General features: G+C 43.9%; 1 protein-coding gene across 12 annotated transcripts in view; it reads left to right on the plus strand.

The window, feature by feature from the left end:
- Positions 1-21,872, plus strand: part of FARS2 (phenylalanyl-tRNA synthetase 2, mitochondrial) — a 374,708-nt gene that overhangs the window by 130,809 nt on the left and 222,027 nt on the right. The window lies entirely within an intron of this gene.

Consider the following 21,872-nt stretch of genomic DNA (forward strand, 5'->3'; position numbering starts at 1 on the left):
TTCAGCAACACTTACTGAATACCAGCTGTGTGCTGCTTCCTGGAAATGTAAAGGTCTTTAGCACATCCTCTGGCAAGACAGTTCTAACCCCAAGTGTCTCTCAACTCTATTTAAATGCAAAAAAGAGGTGAAAAAAATCCAGATTTTAACGACTTTATTTTTTGGTAGTTGTCTTAGGATGGAAATTGAACATACGTTCTTCGTCTTCAGTGACTGTCAGTTAATCCTCTGTCATTTGAAAAAGTCAAAGCAATGAGAAGGATTCTGAGAGAATGGATAGAAAGGTGGTTGTTGGGTGTGTGTGTTTGTGTGTGCATGCGTTTTATTTGTTTATTCCTTTATTTTTTGTTAATGGTCATCATTTAAAGTTAACCTGGCCTGGGCAACCTTCCAGTCTTATCTACACATTACAGCTTATTTATAATTTTGCTTATTGACATCTCACCAAAACTAGACCAGCTGAGCATCTTGCTTTGGTAACAGAGCTATTGTGCTAGCTTCGGAATACACCCGCAGTTGATTTTCTCTTCTTACTTATGACTTTTTAAAGACCCCTGGCAAGTCTTCTTATTTATGTGTTTCATTCCCATGAACTCTGCACAGACGGGCACACCTGGCTCTCCATCCCCTGGTACCTCCTAAGAGCCGTCTCAGCATCAGTGCTCCTATGAAAACCAGTCCTTCAGCTGTATGTGTTGGGAGTTATTTGACAAGCACTAGGAGATACCTTTTTTCTTTCATATTGGGAGGTTTTTGGTGTAAGCAAGATTAGCATTTGAATTTTTTCAGTTCCAACTTAAAATGCCACTAAGACCTCTCACAGCCATATTCTTAAAAAAATATTACTGACTCCTTTCAGACTCTTCCCAGGTCTCTGATGCTTCTGAAGTAGAGGCACAAATCCTACCCTTACTGTCCACGTAGCTCATTAACCCTGCGGTAAGTAGCCCTGCAGGCTTTTCCTGCCTCTGTTTTCTGTCCCCTGCATATTCAGAAGCCTCATTTGTCACACGCAACTCCATATGGTCCTTTCCTTTCAAATAATGTGATGGATAATAGCCCCCCGAATGCTTCTCCTCTCCTGGCCTCTGTAACTTGACACAGGCCTTTCCTTCTGTCCCCTTCCCCTTTTCCACTTCCTCCCTGTAATCTCTGCTCGTCCTGGAAGAGTTAACCTCAGCCCCTCATTTAACCCCTCATTTGCAAAGTCCTCAAAGATCCTGTATCTGCCTCCCATTTCCATTCCCGTCCCCAGCCCCGGCCAGGATGTGGCCTCTCTTTCCGAAAATGCTCCGTGCATCTTTCTCCACTGCCATTGCCATTCTTCAGTGACTTCTGAGTTTCTCTACTATTCCCCCATGAGATTTTGAGCTCCTTCAAGGCAAGAGCTGGGTCTCAGTCGACCCTGTTCCCCCAGGCTTAACTCTGAAAACACCATCAACAAATGTTTGGGGGAGGCAAGTGAGGCAGTGGGTTACATTCCTCCACAGAGGTTTTGCCTATTTCAGTTTCAGATCAACCCAGAGGATGTCAACCTTCATAACGGCCCCAGTGTCACCCACGCATCCAGCGAGAGCTCTTTCTCAGGCCTGCCTCTTAGCGTGTGATTCTCAAATCTGGGGAGCTTGATACAAATGCAGGTCCCCCGAGATTCGGCTCCGGCTGTGTGGGGTGTCCAGGGTCTGCAGTCTGAAGCAGTGTCCGGTGATTCTGGTGCTGGGGGCTGTGACCATCCTCTGGGAGGTGCCGGGTTCGGGAGGGGTTTGTGCTGCCTCCTCTCTCGGTTCCACGCCTCCCGTGAGGACAGGGACACCTAGGCTGTAAGCTGCAGTGGCTTCTTTCTCCACTGACACGGCCTGTGACCTTGTGGCAGTAACAGTAAGAGGCACATAGTCCCCAGTTCATGCAACAGGTGTGCCCCTGAAAAGCTGAATAATTTAAAGTTTTATAAAAGGAAAGCAGGTAGTGAATTCTTTTTTATGTTGAATAGTCACTCCCTAATTTATTGGTTTTTAAGATGTACATTTTAAAGCATTAGATTGTTTAAATTAAATGAGATGTTTCTGTATGTGGCTTCAGTTTTTTGACTGTATGAATTTAATAATGATTCTTTTCCCCAGGTGGTCACCTGTTGTTAACCGGTCCTTACATGGGTAGTTTAAGCTTTAAGTAAAAACATTTTGCTGCTGTTGAAGAATTGCTTTTGAATCTCAGAAGCCCTAATTCAGGGGCCGTTCCATTTCTGAGAAGTTCTTCGTGACAGTTGCCCTAGCCGTTTCTCATTGTAATACCTGAGCATCCTTGAAACCATTGCTACCCGCTTGTGAACTGATAACGTTTATCCACGAGGAATTCTCAGCTGCTGATATAAGATACAGAAGATCTGAAATGTTCCTCACATATTCTTTGCTGATCTACTTTGTCAGTCACCTTTGCTAGATCCTCTTCCTTTGCCAGCTTTTCAAAGTGTAGGTTTCTGGTATTGACAGGCTTATTTTTGTGTCACATGCTACATCTGGTAGTTGAGCAGTCTAATTTTTTCCAGTAGCTTCCACGTTCCCCTCTGGAGGCATCTAGCAAATCACTCAACCACTTCACAGCCAGGTTTTCTCATCATAAAAAAATGAGAGTGAGAATTGCCATCTACATTTTTTTGGAGGCTGTGAATATTCACATGGTATTCTGGGATCTTCCAGTGAGGTAGAATACCAGAAGAAAAAAGTGTCTTTGTTATATATAAGATAGTAACTGTCAAATAAATACAGTTTTACCTTTCTCCCTCCTGTCTGCTGAGCTCACACTGCCGGGTTGCCCACTGGTGAGTCCCACTTTACAGCTGCGGCCGCTTTTGAGGCCCAGGTGCTCACAGGAAGGGCTGCTCTCCTAGGTTCTGCCTGGCTTGAGGGTGGGCTTCTCTCCGTGGAGTTACCACCCTGCTCCTAGCACGTGCTGTCTGCATCTTCCTCTGGACTGTCACATCCTTGGGGGGGAGGGCATGTTTCTCCTTAGCTCCTTGTTCAGAGGGCAGTGTCTTTTTTTTTAAAAATAAATTTATTTATTTATTTTTGGCTGCGTTGGGTCTTTGTTGCTGTGCGCGGGCTTTCTCTAGTTGCGGTGAGCGGGGGCTACTGTTCGTTGCGGTGCACAGGCTTCTCGTTGTGGCTTATCTTGTTGCAGAGCACGGACTCTAGGCACGCGGGCTTCAGTAGTTGTAGCACGCGGGCTCAGTAGTTGTGGCTTGCGGGCTGTAGAGCTCAGGCTCAGTAGTTGTGGTGCACGGGCTTAGTTGCTCCGCGGCATGTGGGATCCTCCCGGACCAGGGCTCGAGCCCGTGTCCCCTGCATTGGCAGGCGGACTCTTAACCACTGCACCACCAGGGAAACCCCAGAGGGCAGTGTCTTCATCTTCTATGTACTTCTAGCACCTGGCACAGAGATGGTCCTAAAAATATGGGCATGGAAATCCTGAAATGTACAGTCAGTCTTACCTTCATTAATTCTATGAGTTTTAACTGTTGTAAGAACTTAGTTTATTGGAAAGCCGTGATTTCTCGTGGTCTTGTGAGATTAAGAGCAGGGCCGTGGGGTCACACCGCTAGGTCCCGGTCTTTGCTCTGTTCTTGCCGTCTGGATGCACTTGGACATGTGGAATAACCTCTCTGAGCCTCGGTTTCCTTATTTGTCAAAATGAGGTTGATAATACTAATGTTTATCTCTTAGCCTTCTTAAAAAGATTAAAGAAGATGATATATGGAAAACAGAATAGTTTCTGGCCCATAATTACCTCTTGGTAGATGTTAGTTTGAATGGATATTTTTATTAGTATTGTTGTTATTAGTATATTTCTCCAGCCTTCTCTGTTACCTTATCAGTAAAATAAATGGGGTTGCACTAAAAGATTATTTCTAAGATTCCTTATGCCGTCACCATTTTTATAGTTCTGTGATTTTAGATATGCACTTTGATGGTTATATGTGTTCATTGCCTTAACGTTATCAGAAGGGAATAAGCCATGTTTCAAAACATATATTTTCTAAATAATGTGATTGACTTCAAAATTCCATTAAATAGAATGTGCCCTGGTGCAATGTTTAGCACCCATTTTCCTTATAGAGAGAGTGAGGCCAGCGGTAAAAGCCTACAGTCACCAAACGTCAGAGCCGGAAGGGACCAGAAGGAGCGTCTTAAGCGTCCTCCGCAGAGTCGGGGGTATTCTCAACCCAAGACTTCTGGCGATATTAAACACATCAGGTAAACTCTTTTAAGAGCTACAATGTCATGGAAACCGTAGCATCAGCAGCATCAAAGCTGATGCTTTTCTAAGTGGTATTTCTCATCCTGCAGTGCATTGCAAAATAAAATTCTTAAGCTGTGAGAGATTGCACATCTTTAGTACCAGAGTTAGCTTAATATTTCAGAGCATGCCAATTACATCTTTTTTCCCTGGCTGGTAATAGGAAAAACAGAAATTAACCACATAATGAAAGGAGAATTTGTGTGATGGTAAAGTAACATTGTATCTTGTAGTAACTGAATTCCCTTTCATATTCTCCTCAAGCATTTCATAGTTAAAGAGAGAACTATTTAAGGATAATCCATAACATTACAGAAAGAATACTCATTTTATAAAATATAGTTTGACCAGAAATCTTTAAATCTGTTTCAAAGGGGGCCCTTTCACTCATCAAACGTAATGACGTAATTAGAAATACTAGTGTTTGGGGCTTCCCTGGTGGTGCAGTGGTTGAGAATCTGCCTGCCAGTGCAGGGGACACGGGTTCGAGCCCTGGTCTGGGAGGATCCCACATGCCGCGGAGCAACTGAGCCCGTGAGCCACAGCTGCTGAGCCTGCGCGTCTGGAGCCTGTGCTCCGCAATAGGAGAGGCCGAGACAGTGAGAGGCCCGCGCGCCGCGAAGAAGAGTGGCCCCCGCTCGCCGCAACTAGGGAGGGCCCTCGCACAGAAACGAAGACCCAACACAGCCAAAAATAAATAAATAAATAAATAAAAGATAGAAATACTAGTGTTTGATCTTTCAGCTTTTTCCTATTATGGATTCCCTGCGTGATCTGTAAACTGTCTCATTTCCTCACATTTAGCGAGTTATTCACACTTCTGTACGAGTGGGGTGCCTGGCATGGTGCAGTCAGTCACTGTTCTCAGACAGACTGACTGGAGAATCGTAGTGAGATAAGAATGGAGAGACCCTTTCACCGCCTTTGCAGGGCAGTGTGTGGGAGGTGTCCTTGTGTGCAGTCCATAGCCCTTTCAGAAGGATAAAGTTCAGGATTTCTGTATCTGGAATTTGTATCTGTGGATACAAATGTAGATGTGTATTCGACGTGGCATGTCATAACCCCCTTTTCCAGCTATTGTGACAGGGAAAATTTGAAAATATGTCTTCCTGACAATCTCAGTTTGCTGGAGTCTAGTCATTTCAAGTCTGATGGGATTTGGGTCCTTGAAAAGAGCCAGAGACTGATGTGAACCCTTTACATGAAGGCCTTGATGGAAACCTGTCTTCAGCCATTGCTGCCTGTACTCTGACCGCTCCTTGGGGGCGCCCGGTGGCAGCCCCAGGGTCAGCTGTCCACAGCCTACGAGGCTCTTTCGTGGCAGAGCCGCGCTCCTGCCGGGCTCCTGCTCCCTGTGTCCCCCACTCCTCTGCTCCGCGGTCCTCCTGGCATCAGCTGAAAAGGCTCAGGGGGTGATGAATAGCTGATCCCAGCACTGGATACTTCCTCGTCCTTCTCCCTAGTCAGCTGCCCAGGGCTGAGAGAAGCCCTGCTCCCCACGCAGCAGGTCAAAGCCCAGCGCTGGCTGTCCGCGGCCCCTGCAGCTGCTCACACCCGCCGTGTGCTGAGCACTGGCCCTGGTGTCCTTATCGGAGCGCGTTTCTGTCAGGGACGCTGACTCAGTTCAAGGGTAAACTGGTGATGTCCCGTGAAGAAATGAAAGGTGATGGAAAAATATGTGGTCTTGGCTTCTAACAAGATAAGGTCTGGGTTTGGAGGAGGAAATATATAAGCTGGATAGAGCTTTCATAATTTTGGCTTTTCTTTAAAGGAATTAGATTCCATGATGAACAGCTTGGGTTCGGTCTCCCCAGAATTTGATTCTACTGTGTGCTTCAACATAATTTATTGGTTAGCTTGGTGGGTTTAGGATTTCAAGGGCCTGGATTTGAATTCTGGCTTTGTTACTTGTCAGTTGTGTGACAGTATCTGTGACAAGGTACTAAGTCTCTCTGTGTCTCATTCTCCTAACTCAGAAATGGTAATAATATTGGTACTGACCTTGAAGAGCTATAAAGATGAAAGAATATTGCAAGTAGAGCACTTAGAACAGTTTCTGACACAGAAAGAGTTCAACGAATTTTAGACTTTAATATATTTTTATTTAGTGTAGTTATTATTACTATTATTATTACCAACACCTTTCCAAAGAGAGTTAATTTTTTTTCTTTTTTTAATTAATTTATTTATTTATGGCTGTGTTGGGTCTTCGTTTCTGTGCGAGGGCTTTCTCTAGTTGCGGCAAGTGGGGGCCACTCTTCATCGCGGTGTGTGGGCCTCTCATTATCGCGGCCTCTCTTGTTGCGGAGCACAGGCTCCAGACGCGCAGGCTCAGTAGTTGTGGCTCACGGGCCTAGCTGCTCCGCGGCATGTGGGATCTTCCCAGACCAGGGCTCGAACCCGTGTCCCCTGCATTGGCAGGCAGATTCTCAACCACTGCGCCACCAGGGAAGCCCCGAGAGTTAATTTTTAATAAAGAAGCAGGATTTCTTTATATGCTGTCCAACTTCAGCTCCAAGCTGAACTTGTATTTGCAGTTGTTTAAATATTATTTAAGGGTCATTATTTACATAATGGAGAAAAGAATAAAAGTCATGTCAAATTGTTTTCTTTTTCATCTGTATAACTTTTTGTTCATGGTGATAAGTAATAAGAACACCTAGGCTCTAAAGTGGATTTGTTCATATAGTGTTATGGAGTATGGGTCTGGGTTTGTTCAAACTAAACTCAGAAACAAAGTCAGGAACTAATTAGAGCTGTGAAGGTTAAAAAAAATTCAGGAAAAACGAGGTTTTCTTTTTCCCCTGACTTTTCTAGAAAACACATCAGTCTGTGAGATCCTGTCGTTATCCTCCTTTTCCCCCTCCTTGTCCTGAAAGAATGTGAGCAGAAAGTAAGAGACTACTTTTTTATCCTTTAATGTTTGTTCATGATGCAGGGTTGGGCGCTCTGAATTTTCCCAGACCTTTCTCACCCTGCTCTGACAGATGTAGGTACTGTGAGTCACCTTGGTGTGAGATATTCCATTTTTAACAGTCAGCCTATTGTCTGTTTTCTTTCTTCCTGCTCTTATCAGTAAATGCCTTCCAAGCCAGGATACTTGTGAGCAATAAGTGAACCCCAGCGGTGGGGTTTCAGACACCCAGAGGCTGACCCAGAAGCAGCAGTAGAGGGCGCTCGGCCTTTCATTTCCCCAGAATGGAGCCGCACCAAACATCTCTCATTTAAGGAGCTAAAAATAAATTGCACATACTAATTAAGTCTTGCCGAGACCTTGTGCAGTGATCCACTGCTAAGTGCCTAAAATAAGTAGATCTTATTTTAATCTTGAGGAAACTAGGTACAAGAGGGAATTTCCTAAGCCTCCATGGGAAGAGTCAGAATTTCAGTAATAACCCAGGAATCCTTCTCTTGCTTTTCTGGGCCAATATCCCAAATGTTCCTTTATTTAGGAAGAACCAAAGGGAGAACTCAGGAGCTTTAATTTCCTCCTGAGTAGGAAATTTCCCTTTCATGCAAGGTATATGAGATGTATGCCTCAAATAAATCAGTTACCCGCAATGTTACATATACCGCCTATTTTTTTAGTTTATTTTTTAAATTTAATTTAAATTTTATTTTATATTGGAATATAGTTGATTTACGATGTTGTCTTAGCTTCAGGTGTACAGCAAGGTGATTCGGTTATACATATACATGTATCTATTCTTTTTCAGATTCTTTCCCCACGTAGTTTATTACAGAATATTGAGTAGAGTTCCCTGTTAGACCACCTATTTTAAATTGAATCCTTTTTGTAAGATAGTGGCTCTTTACTTTTAACCAACAAAGACCCTTAGAAAAAGGAACATGAAAAATAAATAGCATTCCTGGAACCCGTGTGGGCAGCTGAGATTCCGAGTGATCTTGTTGGCTCGTATTCTGGGGTGATTAGAGCAGGGCTTCAGTCAGTGGGAGGATTCCCCAAGGCAGGGTCTGGTCCCACTAGTGCACGTGGCCTGCCCCGTCTGACACCAGCGCGGCTCGAGAATTGAGCCCCGGGAAGCTGCAGTGTGCGCCGCAGATGAGCACCCGTGGTTGCCATGGAGATCGCTAATACTGCTGAAACTCCAAGAAAGGGCACTTTCGGCTGCTCAGGAGCCTGCCTGAAAATGAATGAGAAACAAGCGGAATTTAGAATAGGCCCTCAGCTACTTGTCCCACATGGAGTTTTAATTTCCTCCTCCCATCCCCCTGTTCCTCTTCCTTTTTCAAAGAATAGATTGAAGACGCGGCTATGTTATAAAGCACACTCGGGCCCCTCTGACCTCCTTGCAGCCTGACACATCCTTGGAATAGATGTATGTTAATGATGATGCATGACTAATAGGATTGGGGGTGAGGGCTGAGGCCAGGCGTGTGCTGGCCCTTCTGGAGCCTGTGTGCCGCTTGTCAGTGGGGTTTAGTAGGCACCTTGGGATTTGTCTGCAGCATATGTGCTGCTGTTAATGATTGAAAAATTACCACAACAATTAGTCACGGATCGCTAAAGGCAGGGCCCCCAAATGTGATGGACAATGTGATTAAATCCATGTATGTGACAATTAACTCTCCTGCAGGTTTATCCACCAAGGAGGATGCCCTAGGGGTGAGAGCAGAAGGGAATGAGAAGGAGGAAGAAGGGGTAACAGAAAGGAGCAGGAGAGAATAACGCTGCAGAACGGGCCTGATGCAGCTGGCACTGTGGGTTTTAATCTGATCCTGAATTAATCACAGTTTGATTAATCCTGGTTTATTGCAACTTTCTATTGCCCGTTGATTTATATCTCCCATAATTTTATGGAGGCATGACTGATTAAATTCTGCCCATTCCATGTTTTTTAAATTTTAAAATCAGGTCTCTGCATTTAATGTGATGTTCTAGGTGGTCCAAGGTGTAATTATCTTGTAAAAGCTAAGCAGGCACCAGGCACAGCATGTCATGAATCCCCTTATGTATCACAGCTGAGTAACCCAGAATAAATATTTGTTTGCTCAATATTCTGCCTAAGCAAAAAAGAAGCCTTGTGATGTCAGTCTGCTTGTTTATTTGGGTGGAAGAAATGAGAATGCACACACACAAACACACACATTTTTTGTTAAATGAGAGGAGCACAAATATAAAATTTTGTGCACAAGAAAGAACAGTGTTAACATTTGGGTGAAGCATCTGCCAATATATATTCATGGCATCAAAGGGTAATGCCTGCAGTCCACAGACGTGTTCATATGTGGGATTATTTTGAAACAGTATGTAGTCTTCTTATTTTTTTTTTTGTTTTAGTTGTTATTTCTGGTGTTATTCATATCTGTGTACAAAACATTGCATTTAAATAACGCCAAGGAGGTGGTGAACAAACCAGCCCAAGCAAAGCCTCGTGGTTTGTAACTCATGTCTGCTGTACGCATGTGTAAGTTAAGAATACCCCATTCCTCGTTCAAGAGAGGGCATCTAAAGCTCTAGAAAACATGAATTACACATACAGGCATGGTTTTTCTGCTTTCCGTGTTCCTTCGGCTTATTCCATTGCTTGCTTAAAGTGAATTTTGCAGAAGACCCAGTTTTTTAATTTGCAGACTAAAGTGGATTATCTTTGTTACTTGCATTTTAGCCTGATCTACCGGGCCTATAAAGATAGAGGATCTGTTTGCGGCGTGGGCAGCAGTGTACAGGAAGATCATCAGCACAGCAAAGATCTTACTGGGTTGGTGGCACAGCACAGATGCTGCCCTGTTAGATACCCCTGGAAACTTGCATCCCTAATTGCTGGCATCACCACTTTTTAGAACAAAAACCAAGAAACCCAGTCTAATTGTGGATGATTTAGGAACCTCAGGATCCCTCCTGGCGCCAAATTTGTGCTCTCCATGTCAGCCTCCTAATAGCTCTTCAGTTCTGCCAGGAACTAATAGCAAGGCAGAAAAACACTTCATTCATGAAATATTCTTCATATTCACCAAACTAAAGTAACTGCACACTTCTTCAGCCACCATCTCATTTCTGTAATCTTATTCCAAAAAACCATATGCAAGGTAGAAGTTGGCAAGTGCCACTTGAGGAAAACTGGGCGAAGTGATGTGATTGTTTGCAGGTGGGAGAAATGACTTCTGCCTGGGTACTGGAAGGTTTTATGGCATTTGTCGTGGTGTCGAGTTGGATATGTGGGCTTGAAGAGAAGTGTATTCTAGATATGTGCAAGAATGTGTTTGTAGTACTGCTTTGGACATAACAAGAGAACAGCATCTAATTTGAATGCATGATACGGAAACAGTGGTTGGACCCGGAACACGGAGGGCCTTAGATGCTCAGCCAGGAGTTTGTACTTCATATTCTAGTCCATGAATTGAGTCATAATAAGAATGTGAGAAGACATTTCATGAAGCACGTGTGTTTCAGACCAGGTCGTTCTCCTAACCACACTCTACAAGCTTCTCGTGAAGCTGCAGGCAGATCAGCAACTCCTGTCCAGGACCTTTGGGACGCTGCCCATCTGACCTCTGCCTGTTGCTCTGATTTCCTTGGCCACTCTTTCCTTCCCTCCCTGCACTGTGGTCACACTGGTCTCTGTTTTCTGAACAGGCTGACCTTGTTTTTTGTTTTTTGTTTTTAATATCAATATTTTTTTAGTTGAGGTATAGTTGATTTACAAGTTAATTTCTGCTGTACAGCAAAGTGATTCAGTTATACATATATATACATTCTTTTTTCATATTCTTTTCCTTTATGGTTTATCATAGAATATTTTTTAAAATTAATTAATTAATTAATTTAATTTTGGCTGTGTTGGGTCTTCGTTTCTGTGCGAGGGCTTTCTCTAGTTGCGGCAAGCGGGGGCCACTCTTCATCGCCGTGCGCGGGCCTCTCATTATCGCGGCCTCTCTTATTGCGGAGCACAGGCTCCAGACGCGCAGGCTCAGTAGTTGTGGTTCATGGGCCTAGTTGCTCCGCGGCATGTGGGATCTTCCCGGCTCGAACCCGTGTCCCCTGCATTGGCAGGCAGATTCTCAACTGCTGCACCACCAGGGAAGCCCTATCATAGAATATTGAATATAGTTCCCTGTGCTATACAGTAAGACCTTGTTGTTTATCCATTCTATATATAAAAGCTTACATCTGCTAACCCCAAACTCCCACTCCATCCCTCCCCTAACCCCCTCCCCCTTGACAACCACCAGTCTGTTCTCTGTGTTTGTTATTCTGTTTCTGTTTCATAGATAGGTTCTTTTGTGTCATATTTTAGATTCCGCATGTAAGTGATATCATATGGTATTTGTCTTTCTCTTTCTGACTTCCGTCACTGAGTATGGTCATCTCTAGGTCCATCCATGTTGCTGCAAATGGCATTATTTTGTTCTTTTTTATGGCTGAGTAGTATTCCATTGTATACATATGTGCCGCATCTTCTTTATCCATTCCTTTGTCGACGGACATTGAGGTTGCTTCCACGTCTTGGCTGGTGTGAATAGTGCTGCTGTGAGCGTAGGGGGTGCCTGTGTCTCTACTCTTACTGGTCTCCTTGTCTGAAACACTCTTTACCTCGGGCTTTGCAACGCCACCTCTTTCTCATCATTCAGGCTGCAGCTCTTTCACTGTTCGCCTATTTCCCAACCTCCAGTTTCCCTCTCTGCACCCTGACCCTAAGGCTTGCTGTAGTGGACACTGGCCAGTGCTCCCCCTTTTTGTTCTCTCCCTTGAGTTGGCTCAGGTAGGCACTTTGACCCTTGGTAACTCAGCAAAATGTGCTTCCATCCCTTCTCCAGGGACAGATTCTCTTCTCTCTGGTGATTGGTTTAGTTGTGGGCATGTGACCCAGTGCTGGACGAATGAGATATTATACAAGGGGCAGGCAACCAGGGGCTTCTGGGGGAAGTGTTCTCACTGCTAAGAACGTGTCACAGGATGAGGTGGTCTCCTCTTCATCCCCTGGAGGTTGAATATCAGGTGGCATTATGTGAGTCTGCTGTCCGAGGTTAAAACCGACACCCAGAGAAAGGCAGCACCAGGAGTACTGCAAAGAGCCAGAATCCTGATGGCGCATGCCCAGAGCCCTCGCCACGTCCAGGCTTCTTGTTTTCTGAGGTGTCTCTTCTTATTCAAGTCCCCTTAAGTTAGATTTTTTATTACCTGAGTCAAAAGTATTCTGATTGATGTGCTTTCTTTTATACCACCCTGCTTTATTTTCCTCATGGCATTTATCACTCTGTAAATTATCCTGTTTATTAATTTAAATGTTTATTGTCTGAATTTCTTACCAGAATTTAAGCTTCATTTGGGCAGGTACTTATCTGTCTTGTGACTGTTGAGTCCACAACTCCTAGAACAGTGTGAGGTGTATTAGTGGGCGATCAATGAATATTTATTGGCTGAGTGAATGGGATGAAGGAGGGAGGTTAATGTGGCCTTGTGTAAAACATCATGGAGGGGGTTTGGAGATGGCTGGTGGAAAGCTATTGCTGTTGTAGAGAAGTTCATAAAAGAGGTGGTGAGAACCTCCCCCTTGTGGCATCATAGTGGAGGCAGGGACAGCCCAGAAGGATGTGACAGACTTAACAGGACTTGGCAACTGACTGAGGGGAGTGGGATTTTCTCTTGAGACTGCTACCCAGGGTTATTGAGAGGAATAGGGGATGTAGGAGGCAGAGCAGGTGTGATGCAGGAGAACAAGGAATTGACGTTTGGAAATATAGACTATAAGTGGCAGCTAGGCACACTGTTCAAGTTTGAATCCTGTCTTACTAGCTGGGTGACCTTAGGAAAATTACTTAACCTCTCTGAGCCTCAATTTACTAAGTATTATAAGTTCTTTTTTGTGTATACTGTATATTACATACATACCTAATTATATATATTAACATAATTTATATATCATTCATGTTTTTACACACATGCAAAATTAGTATCTTTTGAGAATTAAATGAATTAATCCATGCACTTTGTGCTTGGCACATATAAAGTGTTATATCAGTATTAACCTGGCACATGAGGGCACTCAATAAATAAGTGTGGGCCACAGGTAACATAATCAATGGGGAAAAACTGAAAACTTTCCCTCTAAGATACAGTACAAGGCAAGGATGCCCACTCTTGCCACTTTTATTCAAAATAGGACTGATTGCCAAAACAGTCAGACAAGAAAAAGAAATAAAAGGCATCCAATTTGGAAGGAAGAAGTAAAATTACCTCTGCTCGCAGATGACATAATCATATATTTAGAAAACCCTAAAGTCCAACAAAAATACTGTTAGAACTAATAAAGAAGTTCAGCAAACTTGCAGGATACAAAATCAACATACAAAAATCAGTTATGTTTCTATACGCAAACAATGAGCTATTTGAAAAGGAAATGAGACAATCCCATTAACAATAGCAACAAAAAGAATGAAACACTTAGGAATAATCTTAACTAAAGAAGCAAAAGAGTTGTATACTGAAAATTATAAAAAATTGATGAAGAATATTAAAGAAGATAGAGGTAGATGGAAAGCCAGTCTTTGCTCATGGATTGGAAGAATTAATATTGTGAAAATATTCATATCACTTAAAATTAACTGCAGATTCAGTGCAATCTCCATCAAAATTTCAATGGCATTCTTTTTTTTTAAATTAATTTATTTTTGGCTGTGTTGGGTCTTTGTTGTTGCACGCGGGCTTTCTCTAGTTGTGGTGAGCGGGGGCTACTCTTCGATGCAGTGCGTGGGCTTCTCATTGCAGTGGCTTCTCGTTGCGGAGCACGGGCTCTAGGCATGCAGCCTTCAGTAGTTGTGGCACATGGGCTCAGTAGTTGTGGCTCGTGGGCTCTAGAGCGCAGGCTCAGTAGTTGTGGTGTACAGGCTTAGTTGCTCTGCAGCATGTGGGATCTTCCTGGGCTCGAACCCGTGTCCCCTGCATTGGCAGGCAGATTCTTAAGCACTGTGCCACCAGGGAAGCCCCTCAATGGCATTCTTTACAGAATTAAAAAAAAAAATCCTAAACTTCAAATGAGCCACAAAAGACCCTGAATAGTCACAGCAGTTTTGAGCAAGAGGAACAAAGCTGAAGGCATCACACTTCCTGATTTCCAACTTTATTACAAAGCTACAGTTATTAAAACAGTATGGTACTGGTATAAAAACAGACATACAGACTAGAGTGGAACAGAATAGAGAACCCAGGAATAAATCCACACATCTATGGTTGACTGATCTTCAACAAGGATACCGAGAACACACAGTGTGGAAGGGATAGTCTCTTTCATAAATGTTGTTGGGTAAGGTGGATATCCGTATGCAGAAGAATGAAATTGGATCTTTATCTCACACCATATACAAAAGTCAATTCAAAGTGGATTAAAGATATAAACATAAGACCTGAAACTGTTAAACTATTAGAAGAAAGCATGGGGAAAAAGCTCCTTGACATTGCTCTGGGCAGTGACTTTTCAGATATGACACCAAAAGCATAGGCAGCAATGGCGAAAACAGACAAGTGGGGCTATATCAAAATAAAAAGCTTCTGCACAGCAAAGGAAGCCATCAGCAAAGTGAAAAGGCAACCTATGGAATTGGCAAAAATAATTTGCAAACCACATATCTGATAAAGGGTTAATATCCAAAGTATAAAAAGTTCATACAACTCAATAGCAAAAAAACCAAATAATCTGGTTTTTAAAATGGGCAAAGGACCTGAATAGACATTTCTTTAAAGAAGACATACGATGGCCAACAGGTATGTGAAAAGGTGCTCAGCATCACTAATCCTCAGGGGAATATGTATCGAAACCACAGTGAGATCTCACCTCATACCTATTAGAATGGCTATTGTTTTAAAAAAATAAAGAAAAAAAAAAGGTAAGTGCTGGCAAGGATGCGAAGACAAGGAATCCCTTCTGCACTGTTGGTGGGAATGAAAATTGGTGCAGACATTATGGAAAGAAGTATGAGGTTCCTCAAAGAATTAAAAATAAAACTATCATATGATCCGGCGATCTTACTTCTGGGTGTGTATCCAAAGGAAATGAAATCAGTATCTCAAAGAGATCTCTGCATGGCCATGTTTATTGCAGTATTATTCACAATAGCCAAAATATGGAAACAAATATCTATTGGTGAATGAATTGATAGAGAGAATGTGGTTTACAATGGAATAGTATTAAAAAGAAAGAAATCCTGATATTTAGGACAACATGGATGAACCTGGAGGACATGATGCTAAGTGAAATAAGCCAGACACAGAAAGACAAATACTGCCCATCTTCACTTATGTGTAGAATTTCAAGGGTCAAACTCATGGAAGCAGAGAATAGAATGATGGTTACCAGAGGCTGAGGAGAGGGGAAAATGGGGAGATGTTGGTCAAGGGGTACAAAGTTTTAGTTATGCAAGATGAATAATAAGTCAGGGGAGGTGATGTACAGCATGGTGACTGGAGTTAACAGTTCTGTGTTGTATACTTGAAATTTGCTGAGTGGGTAGATCATCTTACGTGTTCTCACCACACACACACACACACACACACACACACACACACACGACCATGAGGGGTGAGGTATATGTTAATTAGCTTAATTGTGGTTATCCTTTCACAATGTATACATGTATCAAAATATCAGGTCACACACGTTAAATATATACAATGTTTATTTGTGAATTATAACACTTTAAAGATGGGGGGAAAGGGGAAAAAAAAAGAAAACCATGAAAAAACATGTGTGGAATCTAATTGCAAGAACACCGATTGTTGTGGCAGCATCAGAGTCTCCAGATAATCTCATTAGCCTGTTCTGTGACCAGGTGCCCTCTACCCCGTTGGTCCATTGGTAGCCTTTTCCTATAGTAGGTAAGATTCGAGAATGTTAGAAATAATTTTCTAGGTGACGATAATATATCTTCGACTTGTGTGGTACTTTTACAGGTTATTTTCTCACTTGCCCTCTGATCTTGGCCTGTTTGGGGAATAGGCAGGGAATATCATTCCCATTTTATCAAACAAGAAGCCTAGGGATAGCGTGGCTGAGGGTCCTAATGACTAATAGCCGTTCCTAACCCCTGACTGGAGCTGCTCATCTGCTAATCCCAGTCTCTGCTACCAACGCCAAGTAGAATAAACGCCCAGAAGCTGCGTGAGGTGAAAGTGTTCAGACCTCTGTGGTTCTCTCAGGTTGACTGAGGGCTCCCAACTTGCAGATGGAAAACAACCATCACCGCTAAAATGGTTGGTTTTGGTGGTAGGCAACTTGAGTTCATCCCAGCTCGGTGCTGGTTTGGGCTGTCTTGACCTGCTCTGAGCGACTGTGAATGGCCAGGCAGTGGCAGTTTGATCATGTACTCTTGCTGGCCACGTGGCAGTGCCCCAGGATTGCCCCCATTCTCGGTCCAGGAGAGGGAGCTCAGGCCCTCAGGTGAGTAAGACAGAGTCCCCAGTGCTGGCTGCAAGTGTGGATATTTCTAGAAGCTTCCTGTCTTTTCTTGACTCTAAAATATACAAATTGTTGAAACCATCGTGTATTCATGTTTACTTTAATATATAAAAGCACTTAAAATTGTCATATAATAAAGTGGTGGCTTTTGAGAATTCCATCATGCTTAACCTGGGAATCTACATTTCCTGGGTGTACTTGGACGTGCCTCATACCCACGTTAAAGATGTCTGGGCTTCACTTGTGGTACCTAGTATTTAGTATGCTGCCTACAAAATTGGTTAGGTTTGTCTGCTCTTTCTTGTCGGCATAGGCATATTTACTTATTCTATTCGAAATCCGTTATCTTCTATTCCAGCAGATTTATTTCACCACTGGAGAAGCAATATGACAGGATGCGTCTTAGGAGTCTGGACCAGGGATTGTGCTTATGTGTCACCGTTGGGTGGTCTCTCCTTGAAAACACAGGGACAGGGAGGTCTCCGGATACTCATCCAGTTTTGTCTCCCAGCAGGATAAAACCATTTTTAATATGTAGCTGTTTATCTTTTAAATTTTATTCACTTTTCTGATTCCCAGCTTCTACTTTTGCATGTATATCTATAAAAGTCATCGCCTCTTGTAGCAAATGCTGTTTCAACTCAAGTCTCTGCATAATAAAACAATTGCCAAAGCCCTGTGCAGTGATCCAGTTCAGATGGTATTGTTTATATAAAATTCCAGAATAGTAAAAAAAAACAAAAACAAAAAACAAAGCATTCTGGTTTGAGCTAATAGCATTGACTACCTTACAACTTAATTTTAAAGGTTAACAAATTTAAAGCAGTTAAGCCAAAACCTACACAGCTACACCTGAGTCTAGTAATCTCAGGTGGACATCAGCTCACCATCTGGATGCACCTGTCCTAACGCAGCCCTCTGCTGAGGAACGGGACAGGGGAGGGAAGATTGTGAGGACTGGGGGCCAGTAGTCTGTTCTCTCGAATCTGTGTAGCTGGCTCCCCTTCCTCCCCGCTGGAGTAAAAGCAAACATACACCGACAGAAGACGCACACACATGCACACACAGACATAGACACATGCACACATACACGTGTACACACACACTCTCACACACACACACACACACACACACACACACACACACACACACTATATTGAGTTTTCTTGTCTCTAGCAGGTTAGGCCCCAGCTCCCACACCTAAAAGAGGGACCAGGCTGAATAAGGGCAAGAGGAAGGAGGCCTGCAGCTGGGAGACTCCCAGGCAGCTCCCTGTGTTCACAGGAAGGTGGGTGAACTGCCTGGAAGACAAACCACAGGACCAGGGTCACAGCATCTACTGGTGGCTCCAGGGACGGGTCTCCTGAGACTTGGCTCAGCGCCCCTTCCAGGAGAACAGCTCAAGCACATGGTGAAGAAGACATTACCAAGGGCTCATCTTTTAGGCTTTCACTGTTTGAGGCAGGTTTTTTTAAAGTTAAGTTCGGGTTTTTTTTGTTTTTTTGTTTTTTTTAAAGTGATGATGCATTTATTTATTCATCTATTTATTTATTTATGGCTGCGTTGGGTCTTCGTTTACTGTGCAAGGGCTTTCTCTAGTTACGGCAAGTGGGGGCCACTCTTCGTCGCGGTGCGCGGGCCTTTCCCTATCACGGCCTCGCTTGTTGCAGAGCACAAGCTCCAGACGCGCAGGCTCGGTAATTGTGGCTCACGGGCCTAGTTGCTCCGCGGCATGTGGGATCTTCCCAGACCAGGGCTCGAACCCGTGTCCCCCTGCATTGGCAGGCAGATTCTCAACCACTGCGCCACCAGGGAAGCCCCCTAAGTTCGGGTTTTGCATTTAATTTGTTTTATTTCTTCTGTGTTAACCTCAGGTTTTTAACCCACCAATATGCAAAAATGGAGTATATAACCCATCAGATTATCATTCCCTGATGTAGAGAGGATGAAGTTCTGGGTGAGAAGGGGGTTATAGTTATTGACTGTTGTTTGGGTTGGGGATGCCTCGTTAGCTGTGACCAGGTTGTCAAGGCCACAGTGCTGCCAGGACTCAGCCAGAAGCTCCTCCCCCTTCCCGCTGACCTTAGTCCCTACGTCCGTCTAACAGCAGGCGGAGACCATGTAGGACACTGTGCATCTGGATAGCCACAGGCATTTGGTAAAATATCCCCAGCGGCCCTTGTGAGTAACATGGAGATTTGTGGGTTGGGCAGACGAATAATGCATTTACTTAGATTTGTATGTTTTTGGACACATCTGTCCAGGTGTGGATTATCTGCTTACTGTTAACCTGCAGGAATGTTTACAGTGGAGCCGTGCTGAGCTCTGCCTTCAGACTTGTCTTGCTCACAATTTTTACCAATGACTTTGATGAAGACATGTATATCAAATTGGCAGTTGACACAAGGCTGGGAGCGACAGCTGATATGATTAGTGATTTGATCTTGAGTCAAGGAAAGCTTGATAATCTAAAATGACATGCCAAAAATAACAGGGTGAAAAATAGTAAAGATAAATATAAAGCCTTTAAAATAGGTTTAAAAAGTGAATTGCCCAGCTCCAGCATGGGGAGAAGTGGAAGATATAATTTGTCACAAATTCAATATGAGTTAACTTATGATAAGGCAGTTGGAAAATGTAGATGATGTGATAGAAGCAGAGTGTGCAGTTCCAGAAAAGCATTAACACTGAGAGGCCATGTGGATTATTGTATCGAATCATCTCTGCCTTACCGGAGATATACTAGAACCCAAAGATTACCAAGCGGTATGCCTATTTTTATGAGATAAGTGAAAATATTTATTTGCAAAGTGAGATACAGAACTTTCAGATAAACTCTTTGGCATGGAGAAATAACTACTTCAAAAGACGACTTGGGAAATTGTTAAAAATCTAGAAAAAGCCCAGCCCTTGTTCTCTCCTTCCCAGCTCTCTGCCACCCTCCCCCCAACCCTGAAATTAGAACCTCTGCTGCCACTTTTACCTAAAACAAAGCTCCCATATCAGTCTTCTTACTGACTGAAATTTATACGGAGGTAACTATATGGTGAATTTAAAGAGTTTTTTTTTTTAAATAGTTCTCTCTGTAGAATAGACTTCTGCAGCCTCTATAGAGGATTGAAAAAATGAAAACAGCATTGTATTGTGTGCACGCATATGCTAGTCTGTTGGTTGAATCCATCTTGCATAATTAAGAATGAAAGCACTCTTTAAAAAAGTCTCCTTTGCAGTTAGCCTGCAGCATGGTGTTCCTTGGCAGCAGGAAAAGGCAGTCAGGCCGTTATGCATGTCTTACACCTCCCTTTCACTTCCATCTCTGTGCCCTGGAAAGAAAAATGCTCTGGCACAAGCATCTTCCCATCGTCTCTGTTTGGATCGGGTGCCACCTGCTTCCACAGCCCAGGGGAGCCCTGCGTGCTGCTGCCCGAGAGCCACATGGTGACGTGGCCCCTGTGCCGGGCCTGCTTGCTAATAGGCCGGGGAGGGGGGAGTGGGTGAGGGAGCGCCAAGCTTCAAGAAGCATCCAGCCCCAGGCCCTCTTTATTTGCTTGTTAAGGCCGCCTGTGGTGTTAGGAGGGGGATAAAAGGCTTGGGGCACACCGCAAGCAGTTGCAAGCAGGGTGCAAGTTGTAATTACGACCATGGTTTCTTCTCCTTCTTCCTATTCCTTGAGTGCCCCTGAGCTCATCACTGTTCGGCTTCAGGATAGGAAGGTGACTCCAGCCGTTGGTCATCAGTAGCCAGGATGTGTACCCATTCGGTTGACTCTTCAAAAGAAAGCAAAACTATGATGTCATCTCCTTCCACCAGTTCCACTGTTTTTCAGAATCGCAGCCTTGCTTGTTGCGTTAGCCGTGCACAGCTTTGCCAGAATTTCCTTTTACATTTCTCACTAGTTATTTCAGCGTATGCAGTCATCTTTCCCTGTGAATTTGGAGTGTCTGTGTTAGTACACATTGTGACGGAGATGCTTTAGGCGGGGCTGGCGTGGAGGACTCTCTCTCGGAAACACTCCCCTGCTTCCAAATACACTCTCCAGGTCGCCTTCGCGATCCTGCATTTTCCCACCTGGAGATGCGGCCTCCGTGATGGCTTCTGGCTCCTCTGTTCCAAGTGTAAGAAGAGGAAGAATCCCTGGCCATTCCTGGGAGACTATCCTTATAAGTTCCTTCCCAGCGTGAATGAGGTCATCAAAGGCTTTCTGGAGCGGAGGTCTTGCCAGAGTGAGGAGTGAGCCTCATGAAACGGAGAGGGAGGCTGCCAAGGGAATCCAGACTGTCTTCCTTAGAATCCTCCATTTCTTTAATTGGTAAATGTGAATTATAGTATCTGTCTCAGAGGATTGCCAACTTAAATCTTTTTTGGAATCAGATGGGAGATAAATATCACATTTTCAAAAATTCTAGGAAATAAAGAGGTTTTTTTTCCTCACATTTTTATATTTCTGAAGTCAGTGTTTGTCTTACAACCAGTATCATCTTTCGATTATTTTGGCAGCGTTTCCTAATGGTAAATAAAATCATGCAGCGTCTTACAGTCAGTGGTGTCTCAAGTTTGATGAAATATGGTTTAACTGAGCAGGGCTATTGGTGGGTTAAATGAAGTAACCTGAGGAATGCGAAGCTATGCAAAGGCCTGTTGCCTTGGTTGGGGCTGGGCCCTTTACCTTACGCTTCATGAGTGGAGGGTGTAAATGTGGGCAGAGACTAGACTCCTTCCTCCCTGATTGGGTCCGCGTGTGCTCATCTCCTCCTTTTCCTCCTTCCGTGCGATGGATGTTCAGGTACTGAGCTCCAGTGTGCCTGGCGGTGTGCAGGGAGCAGGATTCCCAGAGGTGAAGGTCAGCAGTGCTCTGAGGAAAGCTCAGAGTCTAGCAGAGAGAGTCTGTGAACACACACTTACACGTGACTGTGATTAGTGTTGCAGGTGTGGGGAGCGGGAAAAGCTTCAAGGAGAAAGCCACCCTGGCTGAGTCCTACAGGATGATGAACGGTTAGCCGGGCAAGTTCCCAGATGGCACTTTTAAGAAACTGCAGTGGGGCACAGAGTGCTTGTCTCATCTGCAGAGAAGCCTGCCTTGGGCAGCTGCCTCACCACCTCTCTGCCCAGCTCTGCTACAACCCCAGCTGCAGTGGAAAGAGTCGCACAAGCTCAGACTCCCTTCTG

This window comes from Balaenoptera ricei, chromosome 11 (assembly GCF_028023285.1).
Source record: "Balaenoptera ricei isolate mBalRic1 chromosome 11, mBalRic1.hap2, whole genome shotgun sequence".
Classification (NCBI taxonomy): Eukaryota; Metazoa; Chordata; class Mammalia; order Artiodactyla; family Balaenopteridae; genus Balaenoptera; species Balaenoptera ricei.